This window comes from Notamacropus eugenii, chromosome X (assembly GCF_028372415.1).
Source record: "Notamacropus eugenii isolate mMacEug1 chromosome X, mMacEug1.pri_v2, whole genome shotgun sequence".
NCBI lineage: Eukaryota > Metazoa > Chordata > Mammalia > Diprotodontia > Macropodidae > Notamacropus > Notamacropus eugenii.
Window position 1 is genome coordinate 12,159,924 of NC_092879.1, and position 15,523 is coordinate 12,175,446.

Genomic DNA, 15,523 nt, shown 5'->3' on the forward strand with positions numbered 1-15,523 from the left:
ACACCTAGCTTGATAGGGCAGGAAGAAGAAATATATTTAGAAGTAAAAGTGATGTAAAAATAAAAGGCATCAATGATAAAAATAAGGCATTGTTTTGTTTTGAAAGATGAGTCATGCTCAAATAACCACATTTCTTTTTAGACAGAGTTACTAAATTGGTAGATCAGAGAAATAATTTAGATGCAATACACCTGAATTTACCAGAAAGATGTTCAACAAGGTCTTTCAGAACTTCCTTGTGGGTAAGATGAAAAAATCACAGACTAGATAATATTGCAATGAGATGGATTTAGGGAAAGATAAAATAACTGAATTGCAAAAATGTCAATTAAAAAACTAATGTTGACTTGAAAGTCTCCGGTGGAATGTAATCAATCAGGGATCTATGTTTTATTCTATTCTGTTTGATCTTCTTATCAATGAATAGATTGAAGACATAGATGGTAAGTCTCAAACTTGCAGGTAAGAGGAAGCAGCTGAGAGGGAGAACTAGCAAACCCCAAGTCAAGATCCTAAAAGATGGTGACAGAGATTCTAGACCTTTCAAACAATTTGAAATATCTAGCAATGAGACAGGCTGCCTCAAGAAATAATCCATTGCTGCAGGTATGCAAGAAGAAGGTTGTCTTGTATGGAGGGATTAGAATGGGTGATTTGGAAGGTCCCTTTTAGTCTTCAACAGATCCATGATCTCACTGATATGGATATTCCCTCTACCAGTGCAGACCACAAACTTTCTCATTCTGCGATCCATTCTTTTTAGATCAGAACAGATCTTTTTAGAGGCAGTGTTTATTTTTAAATAAAGTGTTTATTTTTAAATATACTAGAGGTCTTCCTCTAGGTCTTTTTGCATTTCATGGGTGCCAGTGGATACATGGTGTGTGTGTGTGGGGGGGAGGGAATAAGTATTTACCTAATGATAATATTCTACACTTTAACAAATATTATCTCATTTGATCCCCACAACAACTCTGGAAGGGAGGTGTTGTTATTATCCCCATTTTATAGTTAAGGAAACTGAGGCAAACAGAGGTTAAATGACCCCCCTAAGGGATATCAATGAAAACAACGTAGGATTGAGAAAGGATATGAGCAAGAGTGGTGAATATCAGATGGATATTTATTTGTGAAGGTTCTATGAAAGTACTTGCACCAATCTGAGGTGATTTGAATCAGATCTTCCTGACTCTAGGCCAAGCATTCAATCCACTGCACGACCTGGCTGTCTCTGAATGCCCCTTATGCTGCTTTCTGAGCATGTCATCATTGGAAGCCTATTTGTTCCTTCCATGTATCTCTCCGTTGCCCTTAGGGTCACCTGCAGTTGTGATTCCTTAGATACTGTGGTGTTCCAAGATTGACAGTCATACGATATTACTAGAAGAATGTTTGAAAAGATGAATCTTTATGCTAGGGAACAACTTGGGATAAGTAAAAGCACTGCAACTCACCCTGCTCTAGCGATTCCAGGTCCAGTTAATTGGCCCTCTTTCAGATATAGGTACTGATGTATTAACTCAGTGAATTGGTTAACTGTATATCATAATCTAGACACTAGGTACTTTCCATCCATAGTGTTTGGGAGGCTCTGAAGGAAAGGATGGGAGAGAAGAGGTATTAGATTGACTACCAAACTGAAGGTCTACAGAGCCATTGTGCTGACCTCATTGTTGCATACCTGTGAAACATAAATGGTCTACCAGCGCCATGCCAGGAAACTGAATAGCTTCCATTTGAACTATCTTAGGAAGATTCTGAGGATTACCTGGCAGGATAAGGTACCAGACACTGAGGTTCTTAATCAAACTAAAGTGCCAAGCATTCAAACTATGCTTCAGAGAGTGCAACTCTGAAGGGCTGGCCACATCGTTCGAATGCAAAACATACACTTGCCAAAAAGACTATTTTACGGTGAATTCACATGGGGCAGGTGATCACACGGTGGTCATAAGAAGTGATACAAGGACACTCTCAAGGTCTCTCTCAAGTACTTTGGTTTTGTGTAACATGGGAGACACTGACACAGGACCACTCAGCATAGTGTGCCCACATCAGAAAGAGTGCTGTGCTCTATGAGCAAAGCAGAATTGAAACAGTTCAAAGGAAACACAGGGTGCCCAGATTTAGAATATCCACCCCAAATATTCACGTGGACTATTTGTGCTCAATCTGTGGTACAGCACTCTAAGCTCGTATTGGTCTGATCAGCCACAGTCGGACACACTGAAACTTGACTTTATCATAGGGATGTCATTTTGGTCCTCTTTGAGAGTGAAAGACAACAGCTGCAAGTTTTTTTTTCCTGTACAGAATTTTAAGCTAATCTCTTTGGAACAGTCATGGATCTCATTTCAGGAGTTCTGTGACATTCTGGAAGTTGATGCTATTGGTACAATATCATTCACAACAGGAGGATCTAGACAACCTCTCCATATATGGGGAATCCTTCCATTTCAACCCTGTACAAGACATCTTATGTTACCTTTAGCCACCTATAAAGGTCCCTTCCAACCAGGGATGTGTAGTAAATGTTTAACAACTAGCCCCTCCCCCAAGGAAAATGTATGCAGAATATACTTTTAAGTTTAATTTATATTATTGGTATTTTCTTAATTCTAGACAAGGAGTCAACAAGCTACAGTTCTGAGGTCAAATCCAGCCATCTGTTTGTTTTTATACATCTGTGAACTAAGAATGTCAGCAAACTATAGGCAATAGGCCAAATCTGGTACTCTGCCTATTTCTGTACAACCTTCGAGCAGAAAATAAGCTCAGAGGCTGGAGGTCACAGTCTGCCAACCTTTTGCCATTAAGTCAAGATGTGATTCATAGCATTTGTCAATTTCCAAGGTGTAAATGATCACACTGAAAATTTTACAATTTGTTCTTACTAGCTGGTACGAGCTGGTTCCAGCATACACTGACTTTCAACTCAAAAATTCTGTGATTTCGTATGGGATGTGTCAAAGAAAGTCTAATTTTGCTATTGTTCAAGGTTTTTGAAGGGGAATATCATGTGATATAAGTCTTGAAAGGTATGCTAGGGCCCAGGTTATGGAGGGTTTTGCATATCAAGCAAAAGAATGTGAGATTTACTTGGTGGGCAACAAGGAGTCAAAGAAATTTGGAAGCTGGAGGATGATATGATCAGTTCTCTGCATTTGGAAATCAATCTGACAATTGCATGTAGAATGAATTGGATAGACATGATCAATTCCTCTTGGTTGACCATAAGCCTAACTATTATATATCTGGAATATCCTAAAGGCATATTGCTTGTATTACTATATAGGGGAAGAAAACTTCTCCCAGAATCAAAACTAGATTAAGAGAAACTAGGCTCAGTAAACTTGGTAAGGTTACTCTGTCACTCTCAAAGCAGAAGCTGTCTGAACATAGTCTACAGAGTGTCCCTGTTAGGATGTACCTCTCCCCCTTGTAGAGTAAGTTCTTCTGGTCCTTCAAGAAGATACTCTATAATGCCTTTTGGGGTAGCAGTCTAAACTGATAACCCCTGAGTTGATTTAGGTCCTTTTCATATTTGGAAATAGAAATTAGGGCTCCTGACACCTTTTGTTGACCTTGTATTATTTCTACTGAAAATTAAGTTGTGACAATAACTAGCATTTATTTAGTGCTATGTGCTAGGCACTGTGCCAAGCACTGTACAATTATTATCTCATTTGATCTTCCCCACAACCCTGGGAGGGAAGTGCTATTATTATCACTCTTTTCCAGATGAGAAAACTGAGGCAGACAGACATTAAGTGACTTCTCTGAGGTCATATAGCTAGTAAATATCTGGGGTCAGATTTTAATTTATGTCTTCCTGACATCTATCGTCCAGCAATCTATCCACTGTGCCACTTAGATTTAATATTTTATATTTAATTCGTTTAAATTTTAAATGTTTTAAAATGTGCTTATGTTCTTGTTAAAGTCTCATACTCTGTTTAAATATGTTTTTATAAGGCATAATGTAAAGAGATTTTTGTAACCCTTTCACTCCTTTATTCATTGTTTAGTCATTTCCTTTACTAAAGATGGGCAGAAAGGTGGCTAAGAATTTCCAGCTTGATGGGCCAGCTTCAGGTCCAAAAATTTTATGCAAACCCTTGAGTCTTCCAGTGCCTTCACATGGAGATTGGCAAGCTCAAGCTTTACCCCTAAGGTGATTAGGTGATGCAGTAGAGAGAGCATTGGGCCTTCAGTCAGGAAAAATCCAGCCTTCAATATTTACTAGCTGTGTAACTCTGGGTAAGATACTTCACTTCTGTTTGCATCAGTTTCCTCAACTGTAAAATGGGGATAATAATAGCACCTACTCCCCAAAGCTGTTACAAAGATTATATACTTGTAAAGTGCATATTACAGTGCTAGGCACATAATAGGTACGTAATAAAAGTTTGTTTCCCTCATCCTTCACTAAAGGTTATGTGTAGAAAGGAGGAGGCCCTTTACCATGGGCCTTAGACTTATTATCCTTCATCTCTGCTCAAAGCACAATAAGTCTGCAAGTTTGGTAACAAGATGGAGCATCCAGCCAGAGCCCCAAAGTTCCCTGAATGAAGGTACAAGTCTGATCTACTACCCTCAGGACCATGTAGACCCTGCCCTGTTGTGGAGCTTATCCCAAACACAACCTTTCCCCTGCCTCTTAATGAGAAACCAAGGAAAACTCTCATCAACAAGAGGAATTACCTTAGTATGAAAAAGGCCCATGGGACAAACTCTGAAGAAGAGAGCAACCTCACACTAAAGTCCAGGTAAAGCCACAGAGAAAAAATTGCTCTAGTCACAGGGACTGCTGTGAAACAAGAGATACAACATGGAAAATCTAGGAAGGAAAGACAGAAAAAAAACCTAACACTTAAGAACAGTTGGTAGAAAACCTCCTGCAAAAACTGAGTAACCTGAAATTTAAAATGAGTGAGACAGTAAACAAAGACAATAATACAACAAGTAACAGGACAAAACCAAAAGAAAAATCTAAAGATAAAAAAGAAAATTAAAATAAAAATCTAAAAAGAAGAAAAAGAAAAATCTAGAAAATCTAAGAAATATGTCAAAAGTCACTCACCTAAAACAGAAATTTAAGGAGAGACAATCTAAGAATTATTAGTCACCAAAAATTATGATGAGAAAAATATTTTGGGTACCATATTTCAGGAAATTATAAATGAAAATTGCCCAGAACTTTTAGATCCAGAGGGGAAAGTGAAAATAGAAGGCATTCATTGATTGCCACTAGAAAGAAATTCCCAAAATGAAAACTCCAGAAACATCATGGCCCAAATCCAGAAGAAAAAATACTCGAGGCATCCAAAAAGGAGTGGAAATACCATGGAGTCACATCAAAGAAGATGGAAAACTTAGGAGCTGCGCTTAAAGGAGAGATTGGAATATATTCCAAAAGGCAGGAGATAAAGGTCTGCATCCAAGGATAACCTATCCAGCAAAACTAAATAAAATCCTACATAGGGAAATGAACCTTGAGTAGAGTAGATTTCCTAACATTTCTGATGAAAACCCTGTCATTGAGTAGACATTTAAAAATGGAAATGAGGGTGCTAAGAGAAACATAGGAAGTGTGTGTGTGTGTGTGTGTGTGTGTGTATTTGTATAATTGAAAGGGAATATGTGGGAGTGAATTCTTTACATGTTAATAAAGAAATAAGGAATAGATGTATTCTTAGAACCCTGATATTTCTAAGAGTCATAGATGTTAAATAGAAAGAGGGTATATGGAGTGTTTTTTTTCTGTTTTAATAGTCCTAGAAGAAGAAAAAAATAGGAGAACCAGTGAACAATATTTGGGCGAAAAGAAGGAAATCTTACCACTGTAATTATTACAATATAGCAGAGGCATCTAGGTGGTGCAATAGATAGAGTACCAGGCATGGACTCAGGAAAACTGAGTTCATATCTGGCCTTAGACATTTACTAACTGTGTGACCTTGGGCACTTAACCTCTGTTTGCCTTAATCCACTAGACAAGTATCTCTGCTTCCAGCATCTTTGTCAAGAAAATTCCATGAGCAGTATCGAGCTCTGACTCAAAAGCCAATATCCACTTCAGTATACCATAGTACAGGGAAGCTAGGTGGCTCAGTGGATAGAACATGGAGTCAGGAAGATGAATTCAAATCCAGGCTTACACACTTACTAGCTGTGTGGCCCTGGGCAAGTCACTTCACTTCTTTGCCTCAGTTCTCATCTGTAAAATGAGCTGGAGAAGGAATGGCAAACCACTCTAGCATCTTTGCCAAGAAAACCCCAAACGGGGTCACAAAGAGTTGAACACTACTAAAAAAAAAACAACAGAGGCAAAATGAAGATTATGTGGCTATAGAAGAAGGGGTAGGAGAAATAGGAATTTAGTGAACCTCACTTTCATCTGAATCAGACAAGGGAAGACTGAATACAATTACATACAAATACACTAAACTCAAAAGGGAAATAGGGGACAGGGATGGGGGAAAAAGGAGTCTAAGAGAAAAGACAAGATAAAAAGAGAATAGGTATATGCAAAATAATCTCAAATGCTGGAAGGAAAAATGTGAAGGATGGGGGCTAACAGGAAAGAAAAAGTAAAAACCTGGGATCAGCAATAGGGAAGTGCTGAAACAGAGAGAAAACAAGCTGTTTCACTTAGAAGGTCCCAAGTATCAGGCAAATTCCCAAGATGGAAGGAAGTATAAAGAGTAAAAAACAAAAAAAAAAAAAAGAAAAAGAAAAAGCACAAGAGAACAGAATGATTAACGATCATAACTGCGAATGTGAATGGAGTACGCTGTCCTAAAAGGGAAGAAAATAGTAGAATGGATTAGAAAATAGAACACGACTGAAATACAATAATTTAAATAGAGTTAAAATGAGAAGCTGGAGCAAAGTCTACCACTACTGAGCTGAACTCAAAATAGTCAGATTAACTATGATGATTTCAGATAAGGCTACAGTAAATACAGACAAATAAAAAGAGATCAACAGGAAACTCACATTATGCTTGATGGCAGCATAGATATGAAATCAATATCAATATTTAATATACACTTAATAGCATAGAATTTGTTATTTTGTAGTCATTTCGGTCATGTCTGACTCTGTGACCCCATATGGAATTTTCTTGGCAGAGATATTGGTGTGGTTTGCCCTTTTCTTCTCCAACTCATTTTACAGATGAGGAACTAAGGCAAACACGGTTAAATTACTTGTCTGAGTCACACAGCTAGCAAGTATCTGAGGTGAATTTAAACTCAGGTCTTCCTGACTCAAGGTTCTATCCAATGAGCCACCTAATAGCAAAGTTTTCGTTGTCTGTCCTTCATTTGTTGAAGAGGACCAATGACCTCATGGGGTGATGTCTTGACTCATGTGCAAATTAGATTTAAGTAAGGCAAAGTTGTGCAATGGTGTCAGCCTCACAAAGTCCAGTGGCAAGACAAAAGTCAGGATGACTGAAGATGGCACTGTATGCAGTAGATGACTGGAGTTTTCAATGTCTGATCAAACTCTCCATAGCACCTGCTTCAGCTGCCTTTATGGCCATTGGAACAAATTGTTCTCTTTTGCTCATTCCGATGGGAGTCAGGAAAACTTCACATGCTTGGGGTTAGACACCCCCACCCTAACTCACTGTTTGGGGCCTATTGTTTACCCTCAACCTGGTTTGGCCCATCTACATAGATGGCTTACTGGGGTGTGGTCACTGTGCATGCTACAGCTTCTTGTAGCAACAGAGGGATGGGTGCCAGGTCAACACCATAGGCAGATGAGTAGCCCTGAAAAAGGCTTGGCAAGCCCTCACCAGATGTGCTAGTCCTCTTTCACCCCATGCACCCCACACACCCACATCCACTCCATCCAAATAACAAGCTACTAAATACTTAAAGCAACAGTTAATTGAACTGGAGGGATAAAAAGTAAAACTATAATATCTGGGCATGTTACTATATCCCTTTCAGTATTAGAGGAATCTAGCCAAAAGATAAATAAGACAGAAGTTAGGGACCTGAACAGAACTTTAGAAAAACCAAAAATGCTAGATCTCCGGAAATTATTGAATAAGGAATTGTATACTTCTTTGCTACTTGTGAAACTTTTATAAAAACTGACCATTCATTAGGGAATGAAGACCTTACCAAAGAGTCTTTAAAAAAAAGAACTTAAAAGTAACAAGAGGCTAAATAATACAATTCTAAAGAACCTGTGGGTCAAAAAATAAATTATAGAACAGATTATTTCATCAAAGAAAATTATAATAATGGGATGACATAAGAAAACGTATAGACTGCAGATAAAGCATTTCTGAGGGGAAATTTAATCTCTCACTGTGTTCATCAACAAAAGAGAAAAAAGAACAAATCAATGACTTGAACATGCAATTAAAAAACTTGAACAACAACAAAATTCCTAACTAAATAACAAATAGAAATTCAAAATTAAAGATTAATAGAATTGAAAGTAACTGAGTTAATTAAATTAATTCATTGAATTAATAAATAAAACTAGGCATTACCTTTCAAAAAATAGTAAAATCAAGTTAAACTAATTGTTTTTTATTTTATTTTAGACTCAAATGCCAGAATATAAATACAGAATAGAGAAAAGAAACAAAAACATATCATAAACTTAAATATTGAAACTTAAATACAAAGTAAAAAAAAGCATGTTATGTGCATAGTGGAACATAAGATAGGATTCAAAATATATAACAATAAATGTTCATTTCAAGAAACCCTATATGATAAATAATATACTTTATGTTGAGAAGTGTCCATCCTTTCTTTGCTTCCTTGTAAGTTTTCTTTTGTTCTCTCTGTGCTTTTTTTATTTTGTTCTTTTTTTTCCCCTTCCCCTCCTCCCTCACCCCCCAGAAGATTACAATTAAGTTTGGATGTATTTCTCTATAGCTATAGGTATATCCATACACATATACATATATATATACACATATATAGATATATACTTTCCCAAACAAATTCTACTCCTGATCTTTGTTTTTATGTTTGTATATATCTTTTGTTTCCTATCCCTCCTGCCTCCTCTACTTTACTTTGACCCACTACCTTGACCTCTTATTACTTACCTACCCCCTTCCAAGGATCCCTCCTCTATTCTCCCATTCCCATAAATCTAAACACCCTTCTATACCTCCTTTTACCTATTCCCTCACCCTGCCCTCTAAAGCTCCCTATCTTGTCCTCTCCCTCCTTCTTATGTCCCTACCATTTTGTTTCTTCTGAATTTAAAAGACTTTTATACTCTTATAAATACATATGTATTGTTTCCTCTTAAGCCCATTCCCGATGAAAGTAGGTCACCAGAACTGGCAGCCCTCCTCTCCCATCTAATTCCTCTATATGGATTCTTCCTCTTACACCTTATTTGTATAAAAATAATTACTCATTTTAGCTGTTCCTAAATTGTTTTACTTTTTAAATTCATACCGTACTCAGGTTTTCTCCAGTCTTTCTTATGAGCTACCCAATTATTAATAAGAATCTTAGACATACATTTTACATATAAAAAAATAGTCTGTTCTTATTGAATCCTTTATAATCAGTGTGTAATATGCCTGATATTTCTCTTGACTCGCGTAAGTCAAATCTCCAGGTTTCTTTTTTTTTTTTAACAAAGTTTTGAAAGTCTGACAGTTCATCAAATGTCCTTTGTTTTCATTCATGGTTATACTTAATTTTGCTGGGTATGATATTTTTTACCAGAGCCCCAATATTTAGTGTTCCAAGACCTACTAACCTTTAATGTCTCCACTGCTAGGTCTTGCGTGATTCTAATTGTGGCACCATCATATTTAAATTGTTTTATTTTTGCTGTTTTTGATATTTTATCCTTGAGCTTGATGTTTTGGAATTTGACTATGAATTTTCCTCATAGAATCTCTTTAAGTGGTGATTGATGGATTTTTTTTCTATTTCTACTCCCCTCCCCCCTTTTTCTAACACTTCAGGACAATTTTCTTTAATTACTTCTTGTATTATTGTATCAAGATTCTTTTTTTTGATCATAACTTTCAGTTAGTTCAATTATTTTTATGTTTTCTCCTCTTGATCTCCAAATCTGTTGTTTTTCTCATAAGATGTTTCACTTTCTCTTCTATTTTTTCATTATTTATATTTTATTTAATTATTTCTTGATCTCATAATTTCAATAGCTTCACCTTCCCCAATTCTAATTTTCAAAGTATAATTTTCTTCCTCTCTCTCCTTTCACCTTGTCTCCTCAAAAGTGTTTTGCTTCTGATCACTGCATCCCGAAATCTGTTCTCTCTTCTATCAGTCCCACCACTTATCTTATTCCTCTCCCTTTCCATTTCCTTATAGGGCAAAATAGATTTCTATACCCAACTGAATATGTATGCTATTCCCTCTTTGAGACAATTCCAGTGAGAGCACGGTTCAAGCACTGCCACACTCCCCCATCTTCCCTTCTATTGTAAAATCTCTTTCATGCCTCTTTATATGAGATAATTTACCCCATTGTACCTCTCCCTCCCCTCTTCTCCTAGTATATCCCTCTTTCTCACCCCTTAATTTTATTTTTTGAATATCATCCCCTCATAGTCAACTCACACCCTTGTCTTTTGCCTATGTAGACTCCATCTAGCTGCCCTAATAATAATAAAGTTCTTATGAGTTACAAGTATCATCTTCCCATGTAGAAAAGTAAACAATTTAACTTTATTGAATCCCTTATGATTTCTCTTTCTTGTTTACCTTTTTATGTTTCTCTTGAGTTTGTATTTGATAATCAAATTTTCTATTCAGCTCTGGTCTTTTCTTCAGGAATACTTGAAAGTCTTCTATTTCATTGAATATCCATTTTTTCCTAGAAAGATTGTACTCAATTTTGCTGAGTAGGTAATTCTTGATTGTAATCCTAGCTCCTTTGTCCTCCAGAATATCATATTCCAAGTCCTCTGTTCCTTTAATTTAGAAGCTGCTAAATATTTTGTCATTCTGACTATGGCTCCACAATACTTGAATTGTTTCTTTCTGGCTGCTTGCAATATTTCCTCCTTGACCCGGGAGCTATGGAATTTGGCTATTACATTCTTAGGAGTTTTCCTTTGGGGATCTTTTTCAGGAGGTGATCAATGGATTCTTTCCATTTCTATTTTACCCTCTGGCTCTAGAATAAAAGGGCAGCTTTCCTTAATTTCTTGAAATGAAATATGATGTCTAGGATATTTATTTTTATCATGGCTTTCATGTAGTCTAATGATTCTTAAATTATCTCTTCTAGAGTTATGTTTCAGGTCAATTGTTTTTCCAATGAGATATTTCACATTTTTCTCTATTTTTCATACTTTTTAATTGTTTGATTGTTTCTTGATGTCTCATAGAGATGGATTGTCTCATAGAGTTATTAGCATCCATTTGTCCAGTTCTAATTTTTTAGGAATTATTTTCTTAAGTGAGCCTTTATTTGGATAATTCTTAATTTTTGTGCCTCTTTTCCCATTCGGTCAATTCTGTTTGTTAAGCAGTTATTTCCTTCAATGGATTTTTGTGCCTCTTTCACCACTTGGCCTATTCTGTTTTTAAGATGTTATTTTTTTCAGCATATTTGGTGCCTTCTTCACCAAGCTGTTGATTCGTTTTTCACGATTTTCTTGCATCACTCACTTCTTTTCCCATTTTTCCCTCTTTTATGATTTTTAAAATCCTTTTTGAGCACTTCCATGGACTAAGACCAATTCATATTTTTCTTTGAGGCTTTGCAGGTAGCAAATTTGATTTTTAGGTTTTGATTTTCCCTGTCACCACAATAACTTTCTATGGTCTGGTTACTTTTTGTTGGTTTTTGCTCATTTTTTTCAGTCTATTTCTTGACTTTGAACTTTATGTTAAAGTTGGGCTCTGCTCCTGGGGTGGAGGAGCCACTGCCCCAAGCTTCAAGTTTTTCATTCTGCTGTTTCCAGAGCTAGTTCTGGGGAGTCTTCAAGTTCTCAGCTTTTCCAAGGTGATATGATTTTAGTGGGGATGTGTTTACTGCTCTCCAGGCTTGTAGTCTGGTCTGTGAGTGACCATAAGCACTCTTTTCCATCCTGGAATCACGAGCAATGTCCTTGCTCCTGCTAGTGCTCCTCTTCACCCTGCGACTGCAACCTAAAGCCATTTATGAGCAATGTGACAGTTCTGTCCTCAATGCCACCAAAGGGAGATCTGTAATCTCCTTCTGTTCAACTCCCTTACCAAATGTGTGGTGAAAGTTCCAGAAACCACTGCCACCACTGATCTAGTCATTCCCTTGACCTACTACAGGCTTGCCAAGCCTGTTCTGTGCTGGACTATGCTCCACTTTCACCCCAGTGTGAAAGAATTTTCCTTCTGACTTTCCAAGTTGTCTTAGGCTGGAAAATTGTTTTATCTCAACTTTTTATTGGTTCTGCTGCACCAGAATTCATTTTGAGACATTATTTTAACATTGTTTGGAGATGAATTTGGGAGAACTCAGGCAAATCCCTGCTTTTACTTCATTACCTTGGCTCAGCCTCTTCCTGGCTGATTGTTAATGGGAAGCACACAATGTTAAAGCTCATGAACTACAGGAAGATGGCCACCTACAGGTTTAGCCCTAGAACTCTTAGCATAGTAGTCACTACTCCTCTAGAGACCCAATCCTCCTATGCCAAGGCATGTTGAGGGAATGAACCTAAAAGTAATGCTACAGGCAAAAGCTAAACAGTCCCTAATGTCAAGGAATTTATAATCTAACTTTGGGAGACAATATTTACATATGTAGATGCATGCAGATGTAATATGCAGATACATGTAGATGCAAAGTGATTGGGGAGAAGGCACTAGCATCTGGGAGCTTGGGATGGGGAGCAGAGAAGGAAAGGCCTCATAGAGAATGCAGTGCTTGAGTTGAGCCTTGAAGGAAACTAGGAACTCTAAAAGACAGAAGTAAGGATGGAATATGTTCTAGCTATTAAAACTGTTCCCTTAAAAGTCACCAATATCATGCTGATCAACAAATCCACTGGTCTCTTTTTTGTCAATCCTAAATTCTCTTTGACCACTGTACAGTTGTGATCATGTCATATTAGAGACATTGTAGGAGCTTGTTAAATAAGTAAATCTTTGAAATTTACTTGAATCTACTTAAAAATATTCAGTGCCTCCTCTGTTTTCCAAATAAGATGCTCTTTAACCTAGTACCACTTCACATTTCCAGCTTTATCTCAGATTATTTCCCTCCATGAATGCTTTGACCAAACTAGACAATTTATCTCCCTAACCCCAAATGATGGCTTGCATTCTTCTGCCTCTAGGAGATCTACCTTCAGTCTGTAGTCTGAAAATCTTAGTTCAAATCTGGGTTCTGGGAAAGTTAACATCTCAGTGCCTCAATTTGTCCATTTGTAAATGCGGGACCTGAACTACATTACATAGTCCTTAAGGTGACTTTCAAGGCTAAATCTATAAGTCTATGAGAATTTATTCATATGATTCTCTATCACAGACAGCTAGATGGCATAGAGTATAGAGTGGTAGGAAGACTCATCATCATGAGTTTGAATCTGGCCTCAGAAACTAGCTCTGTGATCCTGGGCAAGTCAATTAATCCCATTTGCCTCAGTTTTATCATCTGTAAGATGAGCTAGGGAAGCAAAAGGCAAACTACAGCAGTATCTTTGCTAAGAAAACCCAAGTGGGGTCACTAAGAGGCGTGACTGAAAAATGATTGAATAATAGCAAAATTCCCTGTCACCCTCTGTTTTTTGCCTTGCCTATTGAAATCCGGGAACCTATCTTCTCAAACCCAAATGACTGAAACTCTTCCTCTGGGAAGCCTTTTCTTATTGCCTATTTTTCCCCACCCTACACCCACAATCCAACTGGTAACAACTTTCTACTCAAACCTCACATAATGTATTTTGCAACCCTTTAATGTACATAGTCAATATTATGTATGCTTTGTAACTAACTATCTTTGGTGGTATCTTCTGTTACTAGACCCTCCAGCTCCCTGAGGAATCATCTTATCTAAATTTTCCCTCAGTGCCTAGCCAATATTGTGAACACAGTAGGTTCTTAGTTTATTATTATTATAGTTTTGACAGTAGATTACTCCCCTCCTTTTCTAATCTCTGTTTCCTTGGCTTCTGCACTATCATTTCAAACATTTCAGCATGTCTGCCATGAAACTCATTATCTTGTCTCCTCCCTCACTAAAATGCCTGTCTCCCTCTCCTGACTTCCCCATTTTTGTCGATGATGTAACTTCATCTCAATCACTCAGCCTTCATTTTATCTGCCTATTCATTCACCCACTCATCAAACTTTCATCCCCCTACTCTCCTTTGTGTGAGAAGTCATGCACTCATTTGTATTGGTGAGTATTCTTGTGCATCAGTATTTTGTAGGGAAGTGATTTATGCATATGAATCTGACTGACAGGTGTAGACAGGTATTTGGTTGAGTGCCTCTGTGGGTGTGCATCTCTGTGTCAATCATGTGTTTTCTATGCCAGAGGTTCTCAAATTAGGCTAACATAACATAACACCCTTTACTCCCTTCTCCTCCAGAACTACCTGAGACATGAAGAGGCAGCAGGGCATGGAATTAGAATCCAGAAATGATTCAATCCCAGGTTCAAATGCCACTTAGTAACTATGTGACAGGATTAAACACTTCATCTCTCTGCCTGTTTGTTTTCTCATCTATAAACTGAGGCTAATAATAACACCAACCTTCTAGGGTTGCTGTAAAGATTAAATGAGAAAATATATACACAAAACCTTGAAAACCTTAAATAAAGTGTTATAAAAATGTAAGTGATTATTTCTCTCCCAACGAACTTACGCTAGTTCCTTTTCAGTACCTATTTGCTTTACTACCAACATTCATCTCCTCAGAACAGAGGAACTGGAGATGGAGTTGGGGACAGGCCAGATTTTTTTAAGTTTCTTGAGACATTTGTTGTTGTTCAGTTACGTCGGACTCTTCGTGACCCCGTTTGTGGTTTTCTTGGCAAAGATACTGGAGCAGTTTGCCATTTCCTTCTCTAGTTGATTTTACAGATGATGAAACTGAGGCAAACAGGGTTAAGTAACTTGCCCAGAGTCACACAACTAATAAATGTTTGAAGTCAAATTTGACTCCAAGCCCAGTGCTCTGTCCACTGTGGCACCTAGCTGCCCCTAAGAGATTGTTCCCAGTCAAAAGCAGCAGCCTGTGTAATGAAGACAAATGAAAACTACACAAAAAAGGAGTGACTGGATTGTAGCAGTTCCCTGCTCTGACAAGGGTAATTTCTCTCCTCTGTCAAGTATTTCTCAATGAATCTGTGAAGAATGACATAGATCATATTTGGAAATGTTCCTCAATTATCAATCTAGAAGGCAAACAAAGTTTAGATATAGATGAGAAGCCCCAGTGATGCCTGCCATCTTGCATCCATAGCCACCTTCAGTTTTACAGGTGCATGCACAGAATCTAGAAAGATCCCTCTGCACCTCCTCCACCTACTCAAATCCTTCAGGGACTAG